Source organism: Triticum dicoccoides, unplaced genomic scaffold, assembly GCF_002162155.2.
Source record: "Triticum dicoccoides isolate Atlit2015 ecotype Zavitan unplaced genomic scaffold, WEW_v2.0 scaffold82137, whole genome shotgun sequence".
Lineage (NCBI taxonomy): Eukaryota > Viridiplantae > Streptophyta > Magnoliopsida > Poales > Poaceae > Triticum > Triticum dicoccoides.
The window spans coordinates 1-20,541 of NW_021302573.1; the positions used below are offsets into that span (position 1 = coordinate 1).

General features: G+C 48.2%; 41 non-coding genes across 41 annotated transcripts; all 41 read right to left on the reverse strand.

Moving 5' to 3' along the window:
- Nucleotides 1-45: 45 nt before the first annotated feature.
- On the reverse strand, nucleotides 46-164 carry LOC119347996. The gene has a single exon (XR_005168638.1). It is a non-coding gene; the product is annotated as a 5S ribosomal RNA (ribosomal RNA).
- An 813-nt stretch (nucleotides 165-977) lies between these two features.
- LOC119348010 lies at nucleotides 978-1,096 on the reverse strand. Its single transcript, XR_005168654.1, has one exon. It is a non-coding gene; the product is annotated as a 5S ribosomal RNA (ribosomal RNA).
- A 367-nt stretch (nucleotides 1,097-1,463) lies between these two features.
- Nucleotides 1,464-1,582, reverse strand: LOC119348012. The gene has a single exon (XR_005168657.1). It is a non-coding gene; the product is annotated as a 5S ribosomal RNA (ribosomal RNA).
- Nucleotides 1,583-1,949: 367 nt separating this feature from the next.
- LOC119348023 lies at nucleotides 1,950-2,068 on the reverse strand. Its single transcript, XR_005168670.1, has one exon. It is a non-coding gene; the product is annotated as a 5S ribosomal RNA (ribosomal RNA).
- A 367-nt stretch (nucleotides 2,069-2,435) lies between these two features.
- On the reverse strand, nucleotides 2,436-2,554 carry LOC119348015. The gene has a single exon (XR_005168660.1). It is a non-coding gene; the product is annotated as a 5S ribosomal RNA (ribosomal RNA).
- A 393-nt stretch (nucleotides 2,555-2,947) lies between these two features.
- On the reverse strand, nucleotides 2,948-3,066 carry LOC119348016. The gene has a single exon (XR_005168662.1). It is a non-coding gene; the product is annotated as a 5S ribosomal RNA (ribosomal RNA).
- A 367-nt stretch (nucleotides 3,067-3,433) lies between these two features.
- Nucleotides 3,434-3,552, reverse strand: LOC119348004. The gene has a single exon (XR_005168647.1). It is a non-coding gene; the product is annotated as a 5S ribosomal RNA (ribosomal RNA).
- Nucleotides 3,553-3,919: 367 nt separating this feature from the next.
- Nucleotides 3,920-4,038, reverse strand: LOC119348007. Its single transcript, XR_005168651.1, has one exon. It is a non-coding gene; the product is annotated as a 5S ribosomal RNA (ribosomal RNA).
- A 367-nt stretch (nucleotides 4,039-4,405) lies between these two features.
- Nucleotides 4,406-4,524, reverse strand: LOC119348024. Its single transcript, XR_005168671.1, has one exon. It is a non-coding gene; the product is annotated as a 5S ribosomal RNA (ribosomal RNA).
- Nucleotides 4,525-4,880: 356 nt separating this feature from the next.
- Nucleotides 4,881-4,999, reverse strand: LOC119347993. Its single transcript, XR_005168634.1, has one exon. It is a non-coding gene; the product is annotated as a 5S ribosomal RNA (ribosomal RNA).
- Nucleotides 5,000-5,366: 367 nt separating this feature from the next.
- On the reverse strand, nucleotides 5,367-5,485 carry LOC119348022. Its single transcript, XR_005168669.1, has one exon. It is a non-coding gene; the product is annotated as a 5S ribosomal RNA (ribosomal RNA).
- A 367-nt stretch (nucleotides 5,486-5,852) lies between these two features.
- LOC119347995 lies at nucleotides 5,853-5,971 on the reverse strand. Its single transcript, XR_005168636.1, has one exon. It is a non-coding gene; the product is annotated as a 5S ribosomal RNA (ribosomal RNA).
- A 367-nt stretch (nucleotides 5,972-6,338) lies between these two features.
- On the reverse strand, nucleotides 6,339-6,457 carry LOC119348002. Its single transcript, XR_005168645.1, has one exon. It is a non-coding gene; the product is annotated as a 5S ribosomal RNA (ribosomal RNA).
- A 367-nt stretch (nucleotides 6,458-6,824) lies between these two features.
- LOC119347985 lies at nucleotides 6,825-6,943 on the reverse strand. Its single transcript, XR_005168624.1, has one exon. It is a non-coding gene; the product is annotated as a 5S ribosomal RNA (ribosomal RNA).
- Nucleotides 6,944-7,310: 367 nt separating this feature from the next.
- LOC119348018 lies at nucleotides 7,311-7,429 on the reverse strand. Its single transcript, XR_005168664.1, has one exon. It is a non-coding gene; the product is annotated as a 5S ribosomal RNA (ribosomal RNA).
- A 367-nt stretch (nucleotides 7,430-7,796) lies between these two features.
- LOC119348025 lies at nucleotides 7,797-7,915 on the reverse strand. Its single transcript, XR_005168672.1, has one exon. It is a non-coding gene; the product is annotated as a 5S ribosomal RNA (ribosomal RNA).
- Nucleotides 7,916-8,282: 367 nt separating this feature from the next.
- Nucleotides 8,283-8,401, reverse strand: LOC119348019. The gene has a single exon (XR_005168665.1). It is a non-coding gene; the product is annotated as a 5S ribosomal RNA (ribosomal RNA).
- A 367-nt stretch (nucleotides 8,402-8,768) lies between these two features.
- LOC119347986 lies at nucleotides 8,769-8,887 on the reverse strand. The gene has a single exon (XR_005168626.1). It is a non-coding gene; the product is annotated as a 5S ribosomal RNA (ribosomal RNA).
- Nucleotides 8,888-9,254: 367 nt separating this feature from the next.
- Nucleotides 9,255-9,373, reverse strand: LOC119347987. Its single transcript, XR_005168627.1, has one exon. It is a non-coding gene; the product is annotated as a 5S ribosomal RNA (ribosomal RNA).
- A 367-nt stretch (nucleotides 9,374-9,740) lies between these two features.
- Nucleotides 9,741-9,859, reverse strand: LOC119348017. Its single transcript, XR_005168663.1, has one exon. It is a non-coding gene; the product is annotated as a 5S ribosomal RNA (ribosomal RNA).
- A 367-nt stretch (nucleotides 9,860-10,226) lies between these two features.
- LOC119348013 lies at nucleotides 10,227-10,345 on the reverse strand. Its single transcript, XR_005168658.1, has one exon. It is a non-coding gene; the product is annotated as a 5S ribosomal RNA (ribosomal RNA).
- Nucleotides 10,346-10,712: 367 nt separating this feature from the next.
- On the reverse strand, nucleotides 10,713-10,831 carry LOC119347999. The gene has a single exon (XR_005168641.1). It is a non-coding gene; the product is annotated as a 5S ribosomal RNA (ribosomal RNA).
- Nucleotides 10,832-11,198: 367 nt separating this feature from the next.
- LOC119348005 lies at nucleotides 11,199-11,317 on the reverse strand. The gene has a single exon (XR_005168648.1). It is a non-coding gene; the product is annotated as a 5S ribosomal RNA (ribosomal RNA).
- Nucleotides 11,318-11,684: 367 nt separating this feature from the next.
- Nucleotides 11,685-11,803, reverse strand: LOC119347997. Its single transcript, XR_005168639.1, has one exon. It is a non-coding gene; the product is annotated as a 5S ribosomal RNA (ribosomal RNA).
- A 367-nt stretch (nucleotides 11,804-12,170) lies between these two features.
- LOC119348020 lies at nucleotides 12,171-12,289 on the reverse strand. Its single transcript, XR_005168666.1, has one exon. It is a non-coding gene; the product is annotated as a 5S ribosomal RNA (ribosomal RNA).
- A 367-nt stretch (nucleotides 12,290-12,656) lies between these two features.
- On the reverse strand, nucleotides 12,657-12,775 carry LOC119348006. The gene has a single exon (XR_005168650.1). It is a non-coding gene; the product is annotated as a 5S ribosomal RNA (ribosomal RNA).
- A 393-nt stretch (nucleotides 12,776-13,168) lies between these two features.
- Nucleotides 13,169-13,287, reverse strand: LOC119348000. The gene has a single exon (XR_005168642.1). It is a non-coding gene; the product is annotated as a 5S ribosomal RNA (ribosomal RNA).
- A 367-nt stretch (nucleotides 13,288-13,654) lies between these two features.
- LOC119347988 lies at nucleotides 13,655-13,773 on the reverse strand. Its single transcript, XR_005168628.1, has one exon. It is a non-coding gene; the product is annotated as a 5S ribosomal RNA (ribosomal RNA).
- A 367-nt stretch (nucleotides 13,774-14,140) lies between these two features.
- Nucleotides 14,141-14,259, reverse strand: LOC119348021. Its single transcript, XR_005168668.1, has one exon. It is a non-coding gene; the product is annotated as a 5S ribosomal RNA (ribosomal RNA).
- A 367-nt stretch (nucleotides 14,260-14,626) lies between these two features.
- LOC119347994 lies at nucleotides 14,627-14,745 on the reverse strand. Its single transcript, XR_005168635.1, has one exon. It is a non-coding gene; the product is annotated as a 5S ribosomal RNA (ribosomal RNA).
- A 367-nt stretch (nucleotides 14,746-15,112) lies between these two features.
- LOC119348008 lies at nucleotides 15,113-15,231 on the reverse strand. Its single transcript, XR_005168652.1, has one exon. It is a non-coding gene; the product is annotated as a 5S ribosomal RNA (ribosomal RNA).
- A 367-nt stretch (nucleotides 15,232-15,598) lies between these two features.
- Nucleotides 15,599-15,717, reverse strand: LOC119347989. Its single transcript, XR_005168629.1, has one exon. It is a non-coding gene; the product is annotated as a 5S ribosomal RNA (ribosomal RNA).
- Nucleotides 15,718-16,084: 367 nt separating this feature from the next.
- Nucleotides 16,085-16,203, reverse strand: LOC119348003. The gene has a single exon (XR_005168646.1). It is a non-coding gene; the product is annotated as a 5S ribosomal RNA (ribosomal RNA).
- Nucleotides 16,204-16,570: 367 nt separating this feature from the next.
- On the reverse strand, nucleotides 16,571-16,689 carry LOC119348009. The gene has a single exon (XR_005168653.1). It is a non-coding gene; the product is annotated as a 5S ribosomal RNA (ribosomal RNA).
- Nucleotides 16,690-17,056: 367 nt separating this feature from the next.
- LOC119347990 lies at nucleotides 17,057-17,175 on the reverse strand. Its single transcript, XR_005168630.1, has one exon. It is a non-coding gene; the product is annotated as a 5S ribosomal RNA (ribosomal RNA).
- A 368-nt stretch (nucleotides 17,176-17,543) lies between these two features.
- On the reverse strand, nucleotides 17,544-17,662 carry LOC119347991. Its single transcript, XR_005168632.1, has one exon. It is a non-coding gene; the product is annotated as a 5S ribosomal RNA (ribosomal RNA).
- Nucleotides 17,663-18,029: 367 nt separating this feature from the next.
- On the reverse strand, nucleotides 18,030-18,148 carry LOC119348001. Its single transcript, XR_005168644.1, has one exon. It is a non-coding gene; the product is annotated as a 5S ribosomal RNA (ribosomal RNA).
- Nucleotides 18,149-18,515: 367 nt separating this feature from the next.
- LOC119347998 lies at nucleotides 18,516-18,634 on the reverse strand. The gene has a single exon (XR_005168640.1). It is a non-coding gene; the product is annotated as a 5S ribosomal RNA (ribosomal RNA).
- Nucleotides 18,635-19,001: 367 nt separating this feature from the next.
- Nucleotides 19,002-19,120, reverse strand: LOC119347992. Its single transcript, XR_005168633.1, has one exon. It is a non-coding gene; the product is annotated as a 5S ribosomal RNA (ribosomal RNA).
- Nucleotides 19,121-19,487: 367 nt separating this feature from the next.
- On the reverse strand, nucleotides 19,488-19,606 carry LOC119348014. Its single transcript, XR_005168659.1, has one exon. It is a non-coding gene; the product is annotated as a 5S ribosomal RNA (ribosomal RNA).
- Nucleotides 19,607-19,973: 367 nt separating this feature from the next.
- Nucleotides 19,974-20,092, reverse strand: LOC119348011. Its single transcript, XR_005168656.1, has one exon. It is a non-coding gene; the product is annotated as a 5S ribosomal RNA (ribosomal RNA).
- Between the last annotated feature and the right edge of the window lie 449 nt (nucleotides 20,093-20,541).

Here is a 20,541-nt window from a genome sequence, read left to right on the forward strand (position 1 = left end):
CACGTGCGATATGTTTGTCACAAGGCGCAAAAAATAATTATAAAAGGAATGCAACACGAGGACTTCCCAGGAGGTCACCCATCCTAGTACTACTCTCGCCCAAGCACGCTTAACTTCGGAGTTCTGATGGGATCCGGTGCTTTAGTGCTGGTATGATCGCATCCGACATGTTTCCCCGTCTTCGTCCCTTATGCTTGCCACTCCCAGGTCCGCTCCAAAGACGATTCTACATTCTCACTACCATTACAACCGTTCCCTAACAATGGATAATGTCATATACTACTTACTCTCCCGCTCAACCACGGAGACGAGTTTTCCACGGTTTCCACCCCTCCCTCCATACCGCAGCAACACGAGTTTTTTCCACCCCTTTCAGAAAGCGCTCTTCGCGCCACAAAGCCGCCCCAAGACGCGCGAGCAATGAGCATCGAGCTTAAACAAATCGCAAACGTCAAAAATAATATAACGGGATTAATATATATCGCGCACGTGCGATATGTTTGTCACAAGGCGCAAAAAATAATTATAAAAGGAATGCAACACGAGGACTTCCGCTTAACTTCGGAGTTCTGATGGGATTCGGTGCTTTAGTGCTGGTATGATCGCATCCGACATGTTTCCCCGTCTTCGTCCCTTATGCTTGCCACTCCCAGGTCCGCTCCAAAGACGATTCTACATTCTCACTACCATTACAACCGTTCCCTAACAATGGATAATGTCCTATACTACTTACTCTCCCGCTCAATCACGGAGACGAGTTTTCCACGGTTTCCACCCCTCCCTCCATACCGCAGCAACACGAGTTTTTTCCACCCCTTTCAGAAAGCGCTCTTCGCGCCACAAAGCCGCCCCAAGACGCGCGAGCAATGAGCATCGAGCTTAAACATATCGCAAACGTCAAAAATAATATAACGGGATTAATATATATCGCGCACGTGCGATATGTTTGTCACAAGGCGCAAAAAATAATTATAAAAGGAATGCAACACGAGGACTTTCCAGGAGGTCACCCATCCTAGTACTACTCTCGCCCAAGCACGCTTAACTTCGGAGTTCTAATGGGATCCGGTGCTTTAGTGCTGGTATGATCGCATCCGACATTTTTCCCCGTCTTCGTCCCTTATGCTTGCCACTCCCAGGTCCGCTCCAAAGACGATTCTACATTCTCACTACCATTACAACCGTTCCCTAACAATGGATAATGTCCTATACTACTTACTCTCCCGCTCAATCACGGAGACGAGTTTTCCACGGTTTCCACCCCTCCCTCCATACCGCAGCAACATGAGTTTTTTCCACCCCTTTCAGAAAGCGCTCTTCGCGCCACAAAGCCGCCCCAAGACGCGCGAGCAATGAGCATCGAGCTTAAACATATCGCAAACGTAAAAAATAATATAACGGGATTAATATATATCGCGCACGTGCGATATGTTTGTCACAAGGCGCAAAAAATAATTATAAAAGGAATGCAACACGAGGACTTCCCAGGAGGTCACCCATCCTAGTACTACTCTCGCCCAAGCACGCTTAACTTCGGAGTTCTGATGGGATCCGGTGCTTTAGTGCTCGTATGATCGCATCCGACATGTTTCCCCGTCTTCGTCCCTTATGCTTGCCACTCCCAGGTCCGCTCCAAAGACGATTCTACATTCTCACTACCATTACAACCGTTCCCTAACAATGGATAATGTCATATACTACTTACTCTCCCGCTCAACCACGGAGACGAGTTTTCCACGGTTTCCACCCCTCCCTCCATACCACAGCAACACGAGTTTTTTCCACCCCTTTCAGAAAGCGCTCTTCGCGCCACAAAGCCGCCCCAAGACGCGCGAGCAATGAGCATCGAGCTTAAACATATCGCTAACGTCAAAAATAATATAACGGGATTAATATATATCGCGCACGTGCGATATGTTTGTCACAAGGCGCAAAAAATAATTATAAAAGGAATGCAACACGAGGACTTCACAGGAGGTCACCCATCCTAGTACTACTCTCGCCCAAGCACGCTTAACTTCGGAGTTCTGATGGGATTCGGTGCTTTAGTGCTCGTATGATCGCATCCGACATGTTTCCCCGTCTTCGTCCCTTATGCTTGCCACTCCCAGGTTCGCTCCAAAGACGATTCTACATTCTCACTACCATTACAACCGTTCCCTAACAATGGATAATGTCCTATACTACTTACTCTCCCGCTCAATCACGGAGACGAGTTTTCCACGGTTTCCACCCCTCCCTCCATACCGCAGCAACACGAGTTTTTTCCACCCCTTTCAGAAAGCGCTCTTCGCGCCACAAAGCCGCCCCAAGACGCGCGAGCAATGAGCATCGAGCTTAAACATATCGCAAACGTCAAAAATAATATAACGGGATTAATATATATCGCGCACGTGCAATATGTTTGTCACAAGGCGCAAAAAATAATTATAAAAGGAATGCAACACGAGGACTTCCCAGGAGGTCACCCATCCTAGTACTACTCTCGCCCAAGCACGCTTAACTTCGGAGTTCTGATGGGATTCGGTGCTTTAGTGCTGGTATGATCGCATCCGACATGTTTCCCCGTCTTCGTCCCTTATGCTTGCCACTCCCAGGTCCGCTCCAAAGACGATTCTACATTCTCACTACCATTACAACCGTTCCCTAACAATGGATAATGTCCTATACTACTTACTCTCCCGCTCAATCACGGAGACGAGTTTTCCACGGTTTCCACCCCTCCCTCCATACCGCAGCAACACGAGTTTTTTCCACCCCTTTCAGAAAGCGCTCTTCGCGCCACAAAGCCGCCCCAAGACGCGCGAGCAATGAGCATCGAGCTTAAACATATCGCAAACGTCAAAAATAATATAACGGGATTAATATATATAATAATATAACGGGATTAATATATATCGCGCACGTGCGATATGTTTGTCACAAGGTGCAAAAAATAATTATAAAAGGAATGCAACACGAGGACTTCCCAGGAGGTCACCCATCCTAGTACTACTCTCGCCCAAGCACGCTTAACTTCGGAGTTCTGATGGGATTCGGTGCTTTAGTGCTGGTATGATCGCATCCGACATGTTTCCCCGTCTTCGTCCCTTATGCTTGCCACTCCCAGGTCCGCTCCAAAGACGATTCTACATTCTCACTACCATTACAACCGTTCCCTAACGATGGATAATGTCCTATACTACTTACTCTCCCGCTCAATCACGGAGACGAGTTTTCCACGGTTTCCACCCCTCCCTCCATACCGCAGCAACACGAGTTTTTTCCACCCCTTTCAGAAAGCGCTCTTCGCGCCACAAAGCCGCCCCAAGACGCGCGAGCAATGAGCATCGAGCTTAAACATATCGCAAACGTCAAAAATAATATAACGGGATTAATATATATCGCGCACGTGCGATATGTTTGTCACAAGGCGCAAAAAATAATTATAAAAGGAATGCAACACGAGGACTTTCCAGGAGGTCACCCATCCTAGTACTACTCTCGCCCAAGCACGCTTAACTTCGGAGTTCTGATGGGATCCGGTGCTTTAGTGCTGGTATGATCGCATCCAACATGTTTCCCCGTCTTCGTCCCTTATGCTTGCCACTCCCAGGTCTTCTCCAAAGACGATTCTACATTCTCACTACCATTACAACCGTTCCCTAACAATGGATAATGTCCTATACTACTTACTCTCCCGCTCAATCACGGAGACGAGTTTTCCACGGTTTCCACCCCTCCCTCCATACCGCAGCAACACGAGTTTTTTCCACCCCTTTCAGAAAGCGCTCTTCGCGCCACAAAGCCGCCCCAAGACGCGCGAGCAATGAGCATCGAGCTTAAACATATCGCAAACGTCAAAAATAATATAACGGGATTAATATATATCGCGCACGTGCGATATGTTTGTCACAAGGCGAAAAAAATAATTATAAAAGGAATGCAACACGAGGACTTCCCAGGAGGTCACCCATCCTAGTACTACTCTCGCCCAAGCACGCTTAACTTCGGAGTTCTGATGGGATCCGGTGCTTTAGTGCTGGTATGATCGCATCCGACATGTTTCCCCGTCTTCGTCCCTTATGCTTGCCACTCCCAGGTCCGCTCCAAAGACGATTCTACATTCTCACTACCATTACAACCGTTCCCTAACAATGGATAATGTCCTATACTACTTACTCTCCCGCTCAATCACGGAGACGAGTTTTCCACGGTTTCCACCCCTCCCTCCATACTACAGCAACACGAGTTTTTTCCACCCCTTTCAGAAAGCGCTCTTCGCGCCACAAAGCCGCCCCAAGACGCGCGAGCAATGAGCATCGAGCTTAAACATATCGCAAACGTCCAAAATAATATAACGGGATTAATATATATCGTGCACGTGCGATATGTTTGTCACAAGGCGCAAAAAATAATTATAAAAGGAATGCAACACGAGGACTTCACAGGAGGTCACCCATCCTAGTACTACTCTCGCCCAAGCACGCTTAACTTCGGAGTTCTGATGGGATCCGGTGCTTTAGTGCTGGTAGACATGTTTCCCCGTCTTCCTCCCTTATGCTTGCCACTCCCAGGTCCGCTCCAAAGACGATTCTACATTCTCACTACCATTACAACCGTTCCCTATCAATGGATAATGTCCTATACTACTTACTCTCCCGCTCAATCACGGAGACGAGTTTTCCACGGTTTCCACCCCTCCCTCCATACCGCAGCAACACGAGTTTTTTCCACCCCTTTCAGAAAGCGCTCTTCGCGCCACAAAGCCGCCCCAAGACGCGCGAGCAATGAGCATCGAGCTTAAACATATCGCAAACGTCAAAAATAATATAACGGGATTAATATATATCGCGCACGTGCGATATGTTTGTCACAAGGCGCAAAAAATAATTATAAAAGGAATGCAACACGAGGACTTCCCACGAGGTCACCCATCCTAGTACTACTCTCGCCCAAGCACGCTTAACTTCGGAGTTCTGATGGGATCCGGTGCTTTAGTGCTGGTATGATCGCATCCGACATGTTTCCCCGTCTTCGTCCCTTATGCTTGCCACTCCCAGGTCCGCTCCAAAGACGATTCTACATTCTCACTACCATTACAACCGTTCCCTAACAATGGATAATGTCCTATACTACTTACTCTCCCGCTCAATCACGGAGACGAGTTTTCCACGGTTTCCACCCCTCCCTCCATACCGCAGCAACACGAGTTTTTTCCACCCCTTTCAGAAAGCGCTCTTCGCGCCACAAAGCCGCCCCAAGACGCGCGAGCAATGAGCATCGAGCTTAAACATATCGCAAACGTCAAAAATAATATAACGGGATTAATATATATCGCGCACGTGCGATATGTTTGTCACAAGGCGCAAAAAATAATTATAAAAGGAATGCAACACGAGGACTTCCCAGGAGGTCACCCATCCTAGTACTACTCTCGCCCAAGCACGCTTAACTTCGGAGTTCTGATGGAATTCGGTGCTTTAGTGCTGGTATGATCGCATCCGACATGTTTCCCCGTCTTCGTCCCTTATGCTTGCCACTCCCAGGTCCGCTCCAAAGACGATTCTACATTCTCACTACCATTACAACCGTTCCCTAACAATGGATAATGTCCTATACTACTTACTCTCCCGCTCAATCACGGAGACGAGTTTTCCACGGTTTCCACCCCTCCCTCCATACCGCAGCAACACGAGTTTTTTCCACCCCTTTCAGAAAGCGCTCTTCGCGCCACAAAGCCGCCCCAAGACGCGCGAGCAATGAGCATCGAGCTTAAACATATCGCAAACGTCAACAATAATATAACGGGATTAATATATATCGCGCACGTGCGATATGTTTGTCACAAGGCGCAAAAAATAATTATAAAAGGAATGCAACACGAGGACTTCCCAGGAGGTCACCCATCCTAGTACTACTCTCGCCCAAGCACGCTTAACTTCGGAGTTCTGACGGGATCCGGTGCTTTAGTGCTGGTATGATCGCATCCAACATGTTTCCCCGTCTTCGTCCCTTATGCTTGCCACTCCCAGGTCCGCTCCAAAGACGATTCTACATTCTCACTACCATTACAACCGTTCCCTAACAATGGATAATGTCCTATACTACTTACTCTCCCGCTCAATCACGGAGACGAGTTTTCCACGGTTTCCACCCCTCCCTCCATACCGCAGCAACACGAGTTTTTTCCACCCCTTTCAGAAAGCGCTCTTCGCACCACAAAGCCTCCCCAAGACGCGCGAGCAATGAGCATCGAGCTTAAACATATCGCAAACGTCAAAAATAATATTACGGGATTAATATATATCGCGCACGTGCGATATGTTTGTCACAAGGCGCAAAAAATAATTATAAAAGGAATGCAACACGAGGACTTCCCAGGAGGTCACCCATCCTAGTACTACTCTCGCCCAAGCGCGCTTAACTTCGGAGTTCTGATGGGATCCGGTGCTTTAGTGCTGGTATGATCGCATCCGACATGTTTCCCCGTCTTCGTCCCTTATGCTTGCCACTCCCAGGTCCGCTCCAAAGACGATTCTACATTCTCACTACCATTACAACCGTTCCCTAACAATGGATAATGTCCTATACTACTTACTCTCCCGCTCAATCACAGAGACGAGTTTTCCACGGTTTCCACCCCTCCCTCCATACCGCAGCAACACGAGTTTTTTCCACCCCTTTCAGAAAGCGCTCTTCGCGCCACAAAGCCGCCCCAAGACGCGCGAGCAATGAGCATCGAGCTTAGACATATCGCAAACGTCAAAAATAATATTACGGGATTAATATATATCGCGCACGTGCGATATGTTTGTCACAAGGCGCAAAAAATAATTATAAAAGGAATGCAACACGAGGACTTCCCAGGAGGTCACCCATCCTAGTACTACTCTCGCCCAAGCACGCTTAACTTCGGAGTTCTGATGGGATCCGGTGCTTTAGTGCTGGTATGATCGCATTCGACATGTTTCCCCGTGTTCGTCCCTTATGCTTGCCACTCCCAGGTCCGCTCCAAAGACGATTCTACATTCTCACTACCATTACAACCGTTCCCTAACAATGGATAATGTCCTATACTACTTACTCTCCCGCTCAATCACAGAGACGAGTTTTCCACGGTATTCACCCCTCCCTCCATACCGCAGCAACACGAGTTTTTTCCACCCCTTTCAGAAAGCGCTCTTCGCGCCACAAAGCCGCCCCAAGACGCGCGAGCAATGAGCATCGAGCTTAGACATATCGCAAACGTCAAAAATAATATTACGGGATTAATATATATCGCGCACGTGCGATATGTTTGTCACAAGGCGCAAAAAATAATTATAAAAGGAATGCAACACGAGGACTTCCCAGGAGGTCACCCATCCTAGTACTACTCTCGCCCAAGCACGCTTAACTTCGGAGTTCTGATGGGATCCGGTGCTTTAGTGCTGGTATGATCGCATCCTACATGTTTCCCCGTCTTCGTCCCTTATGCTTGCCACTCCCAGGTCCGCTTCAAAGACGATTCTACATTCTCACTACCATTACAACCGTTCCCTAACAATGGATAATGTCCTATACTACTTACTCTCCCGCTCAATCACGGAGACGAGTTTTCCACGGTTTCCACCCCTCCCTCCATACCGCAGCAACACGAGTTTTTTCCACCCCTTTCAGAAAGCGCTCTTCGCGCCACAAAGCCGCCCCAAGACGCGCGAGCAATGAGCATCGAGCTTAAACATATCACAAACGTCAAAAATAATATAACGGGATTAATATATATCGCGCACGTGCGATATGTTTGTCACAAGGCGCAAAAAATAATTATAAAAGGAATGCAACACGAGGACTTCCCAGGAGGTCACCCATCCTAGTACTACTCTCGCCCAAGCACGCTTAACTTCGGAGTTCTGATGGGATCCGGTGCTTTAGTGCTGGTATGATCGCATCCGACATGTTTCCCTGTCTTCGTCCCTTATGCTTGCCACTCCCAGGTCCGCTCCAAAGACGATTCTACATTCTCACTACCATTACAACCGTTCCCTAACAATGGATAATGTCCTATACTACTTACTCTCCCGCTCAATCACAGAGACGAGTTTTCCACGGTTTCCACCCCTCCCTCCATACCGCAGCAACACGAGTTTTTTCCACCCCTTTCAGAAAGCGCTCTTCGCGCCACAAAGCCGCCCCAAGACGCGCGAGCAATGAGCATCGAGCTTAGACATATCGCAAACGTCAAAAATAATATAACGGGATTAATATATATCGCGCACGTGCGATATGTTTGTCACAAGGCACAAAAAATAATTATAAAAGGAATGCAACACAAGGACTTCCCAGGAGGTCACCCATCCTAGTACTACTCTCGCCCAAGCATGCTTAACTTCGGAGTTCTGATGGGATCCGGTGCTTTAGTGCTGGTATGATCGCATCCGACATGTTTCCCCGTCTTCGTCCCTTATGCTTGCCACTCCCAGGTCCGCTCCAAAGACCATTCTACATTCTCACTACCATTACAACCGTTCCCTAACAATGGATAATGTCCTATACTACTTACTCTCCCGCTCAATCACGGAGACGAGTTTTCCACGGTTTCCACCCCTCCCTCCATACCGCAGCAACACGAGTTTTTTCCACCCCTTTCAGAAAGCGCTCTTCGCACCACAAAGCCGCCCCAAGACGCGCGAGCAATGAGCATCGAGCTTAAACATATCGCAAACGTCAAAAATAATATTACGGGATTAATATATATCGCGCACGTGCGATATGTTTGTCACAAGGCGCAAAAAATAATTATAAAAGGAATGCAACACGAGGACTTCCCAGGAGGTCACCCATCCTAGTACTACTCTCGCCCAAGCACGCTTAACTTCGGAGTTCTGATGGGATCCGGTGCTTTAGTGCTGGTATGATCGCATCCGACATGTTTCCCCGTCTTCGTCCCTTATGCTTGCCACTCCCAGGTCCGCTCCAAAGACGATTCTACATTCTCACTACCATTACAACCGTTCCCTAACAATGGATAATGTCCTATACTACTTACTCTCCCGCTCAATCACAGACACGAGTTTTCCACGGTTTCCACCCCTCCCTCCATACCGCAGCAACACGAGTTTTTTCCACCCCTTTCAGAAAGCGCTCTTCACGCCACAAAGCTGCCCCAAGACGCGCGAGCAATGAGCATCGAGCTTAGACATATCGCAAACGTCAAAAATAATATTACGGGATTAATATATATCGCGCACGTGCGATATGTTTGTCACAAGGCGCATAAAATAATTATAAAAGGAATGCAACACGAGGACTTCCCAGGAGGTCACCCATCCTAGTACTACTCTCGCCCAAGCACGCTTAACTTCGGAGTTCTGATGGGATCCGGTGCTTTAGTGCTGGTATGATCGCATCCGACATGATTCCCCGTCTTCGTCCCTTATGCTTGCCACTCCCAGGTCCGCTCCAAAGACGATTCTACATTCTCACTACCATTACAACCGTTCCCTAACAATGGATAATGTCCTATACTACTTACTCTCCCGCTCAATCACGGAGACGAGTTTTCCACGGTTTCCACCCCTCCCTCCATACCGCAGCAACACGAGTTTTTTCCACCCCTTTCAGAAAGCGCTCTTCGCGCCACAAAGCCGCCCCAAGACGCGCGAGCAATGAGCATCGAGCTTAAACATATCACAAACGTCAAAAATAATATAACGGGATTAATATATATCGCGCACGTGCGATATGTTTGTCACAAGGCGCAAAAAATAATTATAAAAGGAATGCAACACGAGGACTTCCCAGGAGGTCACCCATCCTAGTACTACTCTCGCCCAAGCACGCTTAACTTCGGAGTTCTGATGGGATTCGGTGCTTTAGTGCTGGTATGATCGCATCCGACATGTTTCCCCGTCTTCGTCCCTTATGCTTGCCACTCCCAGGTCCGCTCCAAAGACGATTCTACATTCTCACTACCATTACAACCGTTCCCTAACAATGGATAATGTCCTATACTACTTACTCTCCCGCTCAATCACGGAGACGAGTTTTCCACGGTTTCCACCCCTCCCTCCATACCGCAGCAACACGAGTTTTTTCCACCCCTTTCAGAAAGCGCTCTTCGCGCCACAAAGCCGCCCCAAGACGCGCGAGCAATGAGCATCGAGCTTAAACATATCGCAAACGTCAAAAATAATATAACGGGATTAATATATATCGCGCACGTGCGATATGTTTGTCACAAGGCGCAAAAAATAATTATAAAAGGAATGCAACACGAGGACTTCCCAGGAGGTCACCCATCCTAGTACTACTCTCGCCCAAGCACGCTTAACTTCGGGGTTCTGATGGGATCCGGTGCTTTAGTGCTGGTATGATCGCATCCGACATGTTTCCCCGTCTTCGTCCCTTATGCTTGCCACTCCCAGGTCCGCTCCAAATACGATTCTACATTCTCACTACCATTACAACCGTTCCCTAACAATGGATAATGTCCTATACTACTTACTCTCCCGCTCAATCACGGAGACGAGTTTTCCACGGTTTCCACCCCTCCCTCCATACCGCAGCAACACGAGTTTTTTCCACCCCTTTCAGAAAGCGCTCTTCGCGCCACAAAGCCGCCCCAAGACGCGCGAGCAATGAGCATCGAGCTTAAACATATCGCAAACGTCAAAAATAATATAACGGGATTAATATATATCGCGCACGTGCGATATGTTTGTCACAAGGCGCAAAAAATAATTATAAAAGGAATGCAACACGAGGACTTCCCAGAAGGTCACCCATCCTAGTACTACTCTCGCCCAAGCACGCTTAACTTCGGAGTTCTAATGGGATCCGGTGCTTTAGTGCTGGTATGATCGCATCCGAAATGTTTCCCTGTCTTCGTCCCTTATGCTTGCCACTCCCAGGTCCGCTCCAAAGACGATTCTACATTCTCACTACCATTACAACCGTTCCCTAACAATGGATAATGTCCTATACTACTTACTCTCCCGCTCAATCACGGAGACGAGTTTTCCACGGTTTCCACCCCTCCCTCCATACCGCAGCAACACGAGTTTTTTCCACCCCTTTCAGAAAGCGCTCTTCGCGCCACAAAGCCGCCCCAAGACGCGCGAGCAATGAGCATCGAGCTTAAACATATCGCAAACGTCAAAAATAATATAACGGGATTAATATATATCGCGCACGTGCGATATGTTTGTCACAAGGCGCAAAAAATAATTATAAAAGGAATGCAACACGAGGACTTCCAAGGAGGTCACCCATCCTAGTACTACTCTCGCCCAAGCACGCTTAACTTCGGAGTTCTGATGGGATCCGGTGCTTTAGCGCTGGTATGATCGCATCCGACATGTTTCCCCGTCTTCGTCCCTTATGCTTGCCACTCCCAGGTCCGCTCCAAAGACGATTCTACATTCTCACTACCATTACAACCGTTCCCTAACAATGGATAATGTCCTATACTACTTACTCTCCCGCTCAATCACGGAGACGAGTTTTCCACGGTTTCCACCCCTCCCTCCATACCGCAGCAACACGAGTTTTTTCCACCCCTTTCAGAAAGCGCTCTTCGCGCCACAAAGCCGCCCCAAGACGCGCGAGCAATGAGCATCGAGGTTAAACATATCGCAAATGTCAAAAATAATATAACGGGATTAATATATATCGCGGACGTGCGATATGTTTGTCACAAGGCGCAAAAAATAATTATAAAAGGAATGCAACACGAGGACTTCCCAGGAGGTCACCCATCCTAGTACTACTCTCGCCCAAGCACGCTTAACTTCGGAGTTCTGATGGGATCCGGTGCTTTAGCGCTGGTATGATCGCATCCGACATGTTTCCCCGTCTTCGTCCCTTATGCTTGCCACTCCCAGGTCCGCTCCAAAGACGATTCTACATTCTCACTACCATTACAACCGTTCCCTAACAATGGATAATGTCCTATACTACTTACTCTCCCGCTCAATCACGGAGACGAGTTTTCCACGGTTTCCACCCCTCCCTCCATACCGCAGCAACACGAGTTTTTTCCACCCCTTTCAGAAAGCGCTCTTCGCGCCACAAAGCCGCCCCAAGACGCGCGAGCAATGAGCATCGAGCTTAAACATATCGCAAACGTCAAAAATAATATAACGGGATTAATATATATCGCGCACGTGCGATATGTTTGTCACAAGGCGCAAAAAATAATTATAAAAGGAATGCAACACGAGGACTTCCCAGGAGGTCACCCATCCTAGTACTACACTCGCCCAAGCACGCTTAACTTCAGAGTTCTAATGGGATCCGGTGCTTTAGTGCTGGTATGATCGCATGCGACATGTTTCCCCGTCTTCGTCCCTTATGCTCGCCACTCCCAGGTCCGCTCCAAAGACGATTCTACATTCTCACTACCATTACAACCGTTCCCTAACAATGGATAATGTCCTATACTACTTACTCTCCCGCTCAATCACGGAGACGAGTTTTCCACGATTTCCACCCCTCCCACCATACCGCAGCAACACGAGTTTTTTCCACCCCTTTCAGAAAGCGCTCTTCGCGCCACAAAGCCGCCCCAAGACACGCGAGCAATGAGCATCGAGCTTAAACATATCGCAAACGTCAAAAATAATATAACGGGATTAATATATATCGCGCACGTGCGATATGTTTGTCACAAGGCGCAAAAAATAATTATAAAAGGAATGCAACACGAGGACTTCCAAGGAGGTCACCCATCCTAGTACTACTCTCGCCCAAGCACGCTTAACTTCGGAGTTCTGATGGGATCCGGTGCTTTAGCGCTGGTATGATCGCATCCGACATGTTTCCCCGTCTTCGTCCCTTATGCTTGCCACTCCCAGGTCCGCTCCAAAGACGATTCTACATTCTCACTACCATTACAATCGTTCCCTAACAATGGATAATGTCCTATACTACTTACTCTCCCGCTCAATCACGGAGACGAGTTTTCCACGGTTTCCACCCCTCCCTCCATACCGCAGCAACACGAGTTTTTTCCACCCCTTTCAGAAAGCGCTCTTCGCGCCACAAAGCCGCCCCAAGACGCGCGAGCAATGAGCCGCCCCAAGACGCGCGAGCAATGAGCATCGAGCTTAAACATATCGCAAACGTCAAAAATAATATAACGGGATTAATATATATCGCGCACGTGCGATATGTTTGTCACAAGGCGCAAAAAATAATTATAAAAGGAATGCAACACGAGGACTTCCCAGGAGGTCACCCATCCTAGTACTACTCTCGCCCAAGCACGCTTAACTTCGGAGTTCTGATGGGATCCGGTGCTTTAGCGCTGGTATGATCGCATACGACATGTTTCCCCGTCTTCGTCCCTTATGCTTGCCACTCCCAGGTCCGCTCCAAAGACGATTCTACATTCTCACTACCATTACAACCGTTCCCTAACAATGGATAATGTCCTATACTACTTACTCTCCCGCTCAATTACGGAGACGAGTTTTCCACGGTTTCCACCCCTCCCTCCATACCGCAGCAACACGAGTTTTTTCCACCCCTTTCAGAAAGCGCTCTTCGCGCCACAAAGCCGCCCCAAGACGCGCGAGCAATGAGCATCGAGCTTAAACATATCGCAAACGTCAAAAATAATATAACGGGATTAATATATATCGCGCACGTGCGATATGTTTGTCACAAGGCGCAAAAAATAATTATAAAAGGAATGCAACACGAGGACTTCCCAGGAGGTCACCCATCCTAGTACTACTCTCGCCCAAGCACGCTTAACTTCGGAGTTCTGATGGGATCCGGTGCTTTAGTGCTGGTATGATCGCATCCGACATGTTTCCCCGTCTTCGTCCCTTAAGCTTGCCACTCCCAGGTCCGCTCCAAAGACGATTCTACATTCTCACTACCATTACAACCGTTCCCTAACAATGGATAATGTCCTATACTACTTACTCTCCCGCTCAATCACGGAGACGAGTTTTCCAAGGTTTCCACCCCTCCCTCCATACCGCAGCAACACGAGTTTTTTCCACCCCTTTCAGAAAGCGCTCTTCGCGCCACAAAGCCGCCCCAAGACGCGCGAGCAATGAGCATCGAGCTTAAACATATCGCAAACGTCAAAAATAATATAACGGGATTAATATATATCGCGCACGTGCGATATGTTTGTCACAAGGCGCAAAAAATAATTATAAAAGGAATGCAACACGAGGACTTCCCAGGAGGTCACCCATCCTAGTACTACTCTCGCCCAAGCACGCTTAACTTCGGGGTTCTGATGGGATCCGGTGCTTTTGTGCTGGTATGATCGCATCCGACATGTTTCCCCGTCTTCGTCCCTTATGCTTGCCACTCCCAGGTCCGCTCCAAAGACGATTCTACATTCTCACTACCATTACAACCGTTCCCTAACAATGGATAATGTCCTATACTACTTACTCTCCCGCTCAATCACGGAGACGAGTTTTCCACGGTTTCCACCCCTCCCTCCATACCGCAGCAACACGAGTTTTTTCCACCCCTTTCAGAAAGCGCTCTTCGCGCCACAAAGCCGCCCCAAGACGCGCGAGCAATGAGCATCGAGCTTAAACATATCGCAAACGTGAAAAATAATATAACGGGATTAATATATATCGCGCACGTGCGATATGTTTGTCACAAGGCGCAAAAAATAATTATAAAAGGAATGCAACACGAGGACTTCCCAGGAGGTCACCCATCCTAGTACTACTCTCGCCCAAGCACGCTTAACTTCGGAGTTCTAATGGGATCCGGTGCTTTAGTGCTGGTATGATCGCATCCGAAATGTTTCCCTGTCTTCGTCCCTTATGCTTGCCACTCCCAGGTCCGCTCCAAAGACGATTCTACATTCTCACTACCATTACAACCGTTCCCTAACAATGGATAATGTCCTATACTACTTACTCTCCCGCTCAATCACGGAGACGAGTTTTCCACGGTTTCCACCCCTCCCTCCATACCGCAGCAACACGAGTTTTTTCCACCCCTTTCAGAAAGCGCTCTTCGCGCCACAAAGCCGCCCCAAGACGCGCGAGCAATGAGCATCGAGCTTAAACATATCGCAAACGTCAAAAATAATATAACGGGATTAATATATATCGTGCACGTGCGATATGTTTGTCACAAGGCGCAAAAAATAATTATAAAAGGAATGCAACACGAGGACTTCCAAGGAGGTCACCCATCCTAGTACTACTCTCGCCCAAGCACGCTTAACTTCGGAGTTCTGATGGGATCCGGTGCTTTAGCGCTGGTATGATCGCATCCGACATGTTTCCCCGTCTTCGTCCCTTATGCTTGCCACTCCCAGGTCCGCTCCAAAGACGATTCTACATTCTCACTACCATTACAACCGTTCCCTAACAATGGATAATGTCCTATACTACTTACTCTCGCGCTCAATCACGGAGACGAGTTTTCCACGGTTTCCACCCCTCCCTCCATACCGCAGCAACACGAGTTTTTTCCACCCCTTTCAGAAAGCGCTCTTCGCGCCACAAAGCCGCCCCAAGACGCGCGAGCAATGAGCATCGAGCTTAAACATATCGCAAACGTCAAAAATAATATAACGGGATTAATATATATCGCGCACGTGCGATATGTTTGTCACAAGGCGCAAAAAATAATTATAAAAGGAATGCAACACGAGGACTTCCCAGGAGGTCACCCATCCTAGTACTACTCTCGCCCAAGCACGCTTAACTTCGGAGTTCTGATGGGATCCGGTGCTTTAGTGCTGGTATGATCGCATCCGACATGTTTCCCCGTCTTCGTCCCTTATGCTTGGCACTCCCAGGTCCGCTCCAAAGACGATTCTACATTCTCACTACCATTACAACCGTTCCCTAACAATGGATAATGTCCTATACTACTTACTCTCCCGCTCAATCACGGAGACGAGTTTTCCACGGTTTCCACCCCTCCCTCCATACCGCAGCAACACGAGTTTTTTCCACCCCTTTCAGAAAGCGCTCTTCGCGCCACAAAGCCGCCCCAAGACGCGCGAGCAATGAGCATCGAGCTTAAACATATCGCAAACGTCAAAAATAATATAACGGGATTAATATATATCGCGCACGTGCGATATGTTTGTCACAAGGCGCAAAAAATAATTATAAAAGGAATGCAACACGAGGACTTCCCAGGAGGTCACCCATCCTAGTACTACTCTCGCCCAAGCACGCTTAACTTCAGAGTTCTAATGGGATCCGGTGCTTTAGTGCTGGTATGATCGCATCCGACATGTTTCCCCGTCTTCGTCCCTTATGCTCGCCACTCCCAGGTCCGCTCCAAAGACGATTCTACATTCTCACTACCATTACAACCATTCCCTAACAATGGATAATGTCCTATACTACTTACTCTCCCGCTCAATCACGGAGACGAGTTTTCCACGGTTTCCACCCCTCCCTCCATACCGCAGCAACACGAGTTTTTTCCACCCCTTTCAGAAAGCGCTCTTCGCGCCACAAAGCCGCCCCAAGACGCGCGAGCAATGAGCATCGAGCTTAAACATATCGCAAACGTCAAAAATAATATAACGGGATTAATATATATCGCGCACGTGCGATATGTTTGTCACAAGGCGCAAAAAATAATTATAAAAGGAATGCAACACGAGGACTTCCAAGGAGGTCACCCATCCTAGTACTACTCTCGCCCAAGCACGCTTAACTTCGGAGTTCTGATGGGATCCGGTGCTTTAGCGCTGGTATGATCGCATCCGACATGTTTCCCCGTCTTCGTCCCTTATGCTTGCCACTCCCAGGTCCGCTCCAAAGACGATTCTACATTCTCACTACCATTACAACCGTTCCCTAACAATAGATAATGTCCTATACTACTTACTCTCCCGCTCAATCACGGAGACGAGTTTTCCACGGTTTCCACCCCTCCCTCCATACCGCAGCAACACGAGTTTTTTCCACCCCTTTCAGAAAGCGCTCTTCGCGCCACAAAGCCGCCCCAAGACGCGCGAGCAATGAGCATCGAGCTTAAACATATCGCAAACGTCAAAAATAATATAACGGGATTAATATATATCGCGCACGTGCGATATGTTTGTCACAAGGCGCAAAAAATAATTATAAAAGGAATGCAACACGAGGACTTCCCAGGAGGTCACCCATCCTAGTACTACTCTCGCCCAAGCACGCTTAACTTCGGAGTTCTGATGGGATCCGGTGCTTTAGTGCTGGTATGATCGCATCCGACATGTTTCCCCGTCTTCGTCCCTTATGCTTGCCACTCCCAGGTCCGCTCCAAAGACGATTCTACATTCTCACTACCATTACAACCGTTCCCTAACAATGGATAGTGTCCTATACTACTTACTCTTCCGTTCAATCACGGAGACGAGTTTTCCACGGTTTCCACCCCTCCCTCCATACCGCAGCAACACGAGTTTTTTCCACCCCTTTCAGAAAGCGCTCTTCGCGCCACAAAGCCGCCCCAAGACGCGCGAGCAATGAGCATCGAGCTTAAACATATCGCAAACGTCAAAAATAATATAACGGGATTAATATATATCGCGCACGTGCGATATGTTTGTCACGAGGCGACAAAATAATTATATAAAAGGAATGCAACACGAGGACTTCCCAGGAGGTCACCCATCCTAGTACTACTCTCGCCCAAGCACGCTTAACTTCGGAGTTCTGATGGGATCCGGTGCTTTAGTGCTGGTATGATCGCATCCGACATGTTTCCCCGTCTTCGTCCCTTATGCTTGCCACTCCCAGGTCCGCTCCAAAGACGATTCTACATTCTCACTACCATTACAACCGTTCCCTAACAATGGATAATGTCCTATACTACTTACTCTCCCGCTCAATCACGGAGACGAGTTTTCCACGGTTTCCACCCCTCCCTCCATACCGCAGCAACACGAGTTTTTTCCACCCCTTTCAGAAAGCGCTCTTCGCGCCACAAAGCCGCCCCAAGACGCGCGAGCAATGAGCATCGAGCTTAAACATATCGCAAACGTCAAAAATAATATAACAGGATTAATATATATCGCGCACGTGCGATATGTTTGTCACAAGGCGCAAAAAATAATTATAAAAGGAATGCAACACGAGGACTTCCCAGGAGGTCACCCATCCTAGTACTACTCTCGCCCAAGCACGCTTAACTTCGGAGTTCTGATGGGATCCGATGCTTTAGTGCTGGTATGATCGCATCCGACATGTTTCCCCGTCTTCGTCCCTTATGCTTGCCACTCCCAGGTCCGCTCCAAAGACGATTCTACATTCTCAGTACCATTACAACCGTTCCCTAACAATGGATAGTGTCCTATACTACTTACTCTCCCGCTCAATCACGGAGACGAGTTTTCCACGGTTTCCACCCCTCCCTCCATACCGCAGCAACACGAGTTTTTTCCACCCCTTTCAGAAAGCGCTCTTCACGCCACAAAGCCGCCCCAAGACGCGCGAGCAATGAGCATCGAGCTTAAACATATCGCAAACGTCAAAAATAATATAACGGGATTAATATATATCGCGCACGTGCGATATGTTTGTCACAAGGCGCAAAAAATAATTATAAAAGGAATGCAACACGAGGACTTCCCAAGAGGTCACCCATCCTAGTACTACTCTCGCCCAAGCACGCTTAACTTCGGAGTTCTAATGGGATCCGGTGCTTTAGTGCTGGTATGATCGCATCCGACATGTTTCCCCGTCTTCGTCCCTTATGCTTGCCACTCCCAGGTCCGCTCCAAAGACGATTCTACATTCTCACTACCATTACAACCGTTCCCTAACAATGGATAATGTCCTATACTACTTACTCTCCCGCTCAATCACGGAGACGAGTTTTCCACGGTTTCCACCCCTCCCTCCATACCGCAGCAACACGAGTTTTTTCCACCCCTTTCAGAAAGCGCTCTTCGCGCCACAAAGCCGCCCCAAGACGCGCGAGCAATGAGCATCGAGCTTAAACATATCGCAAACGTCAAAAATAATATAACGGGATTAATATATATCGCGCACGTGCGATATGTTTGTCACAAGGCGCAAAAAATAATTATAAACGGAATGCAACACGAGGACTTCCCAGGAGGTCACCCATCCTAGTACTACTCTCGCCCAAGCACGCTTAACTTCGGAGTTCTGATGGGATCCGGTGCTTTAGTGCTGGTATGATCGCATCCAACATGTTTCCCCGTCTTCGTCCCTTATGCTTGCCACTCCCAGGTCCGCTCCAAAGACGATTCTACATTCTCACTACCATTACAACCGTTCCCTAACAATGGATAATGTCCTATACTACTTACTCTCCCGCTCAATCACGGAGACGAGTTTTCCACGGTTTCCACCCCTCCCTCCATACCGCAGCAACACGAGTTTTTTCCACCCCTTTCAGAAAGCGCTCTTCGCGCCACAAAGCCGCCCCAAGACGCGCGAGCAATGAGCATCGAGCTTAAACATATCGCAAACGTCAAAAATAATATAACGGGATTAATATATATCACGCACGTGCGATATGTTTGTCACAAGGCGCAAAAAATAAATATAAAAGGAATGCAACACGAGGACTTCCCAGGAGGTCACCCATCCTAGTACTACTCTCGCCCAAGCACGCTTAACTTCGGGGTTCTGATGGGATCCGGTGCTTTAGTGCTGGTATGATCGCATCCGACATGTTTCCCCGTCTTCGTCCCTTATGCTTGCCACTCCCAGGTCCGCTCCAAATACGATTCTACATTCTCACTACCATTACAACCGTTCCCTAACAATGGATAATGTCCTATACTACTTACTCTCCCGCTCAATCACGGGGACGAGTTTTCCACGGTTTCCACCCCTCCCTCCATACCGCAGCAACACGAGTTTTTTCCACCCCTTTCAGAAAGCGCTCTTCGCGCCACAAAGCCGCCCCAAGACGCGCGAGCAATGAGCATCGAGCTTAAACATATCGCAAACGTCAAAAATAATATAACGGGATTAATATATATCGCGCTCGTGCGATATGTTTGTCACAAGGCGCAAAAAATAATTATAAAAGGAATGCAACACGAGGACTTCCCAGAAGGTCACCCATCCTAGTACTACTCTCGCCCAAGCACGCTTAACTTCGGAGTTCTAATGGGATCCGGTGCTTTAGTGCTGGTATGATCGCATCTGAAATTTTTCCCTGTCTTCGTCCCTTATGCTTGCCACTCCCAGGTCCGCTCCAAAGACGATTCTACATTCTCACTACCATTACAACCGTTCCCTAACAATGAATAATGTCCTATACTACTTACTCTCCCGCTCAATCACGGAGACGAGTTTTCCACGGTTTCCACCCCTCCCTCCATACCGCAGCAACACGAGTTTTTTCCACCCCTTTCAGAAAGCGCTCTTCGCGCCACAAAGCCGCCCCAAGACGCGCGAGCAATGAGCATCGAGCTTAAACATATCGCAAACGTCAAAAATAATATAACGGGATTAATATATATCGCGCACGTGCGATATGTTTGTCACAAGGCGCAAAAAATAATTATAAAAGGAATGCAACACGAGGACTTCCAAGGAGGTCACCCATCCTAGTACTACTCTCGCCCAAGCACGCTTAACTTCGGAGTTCTGA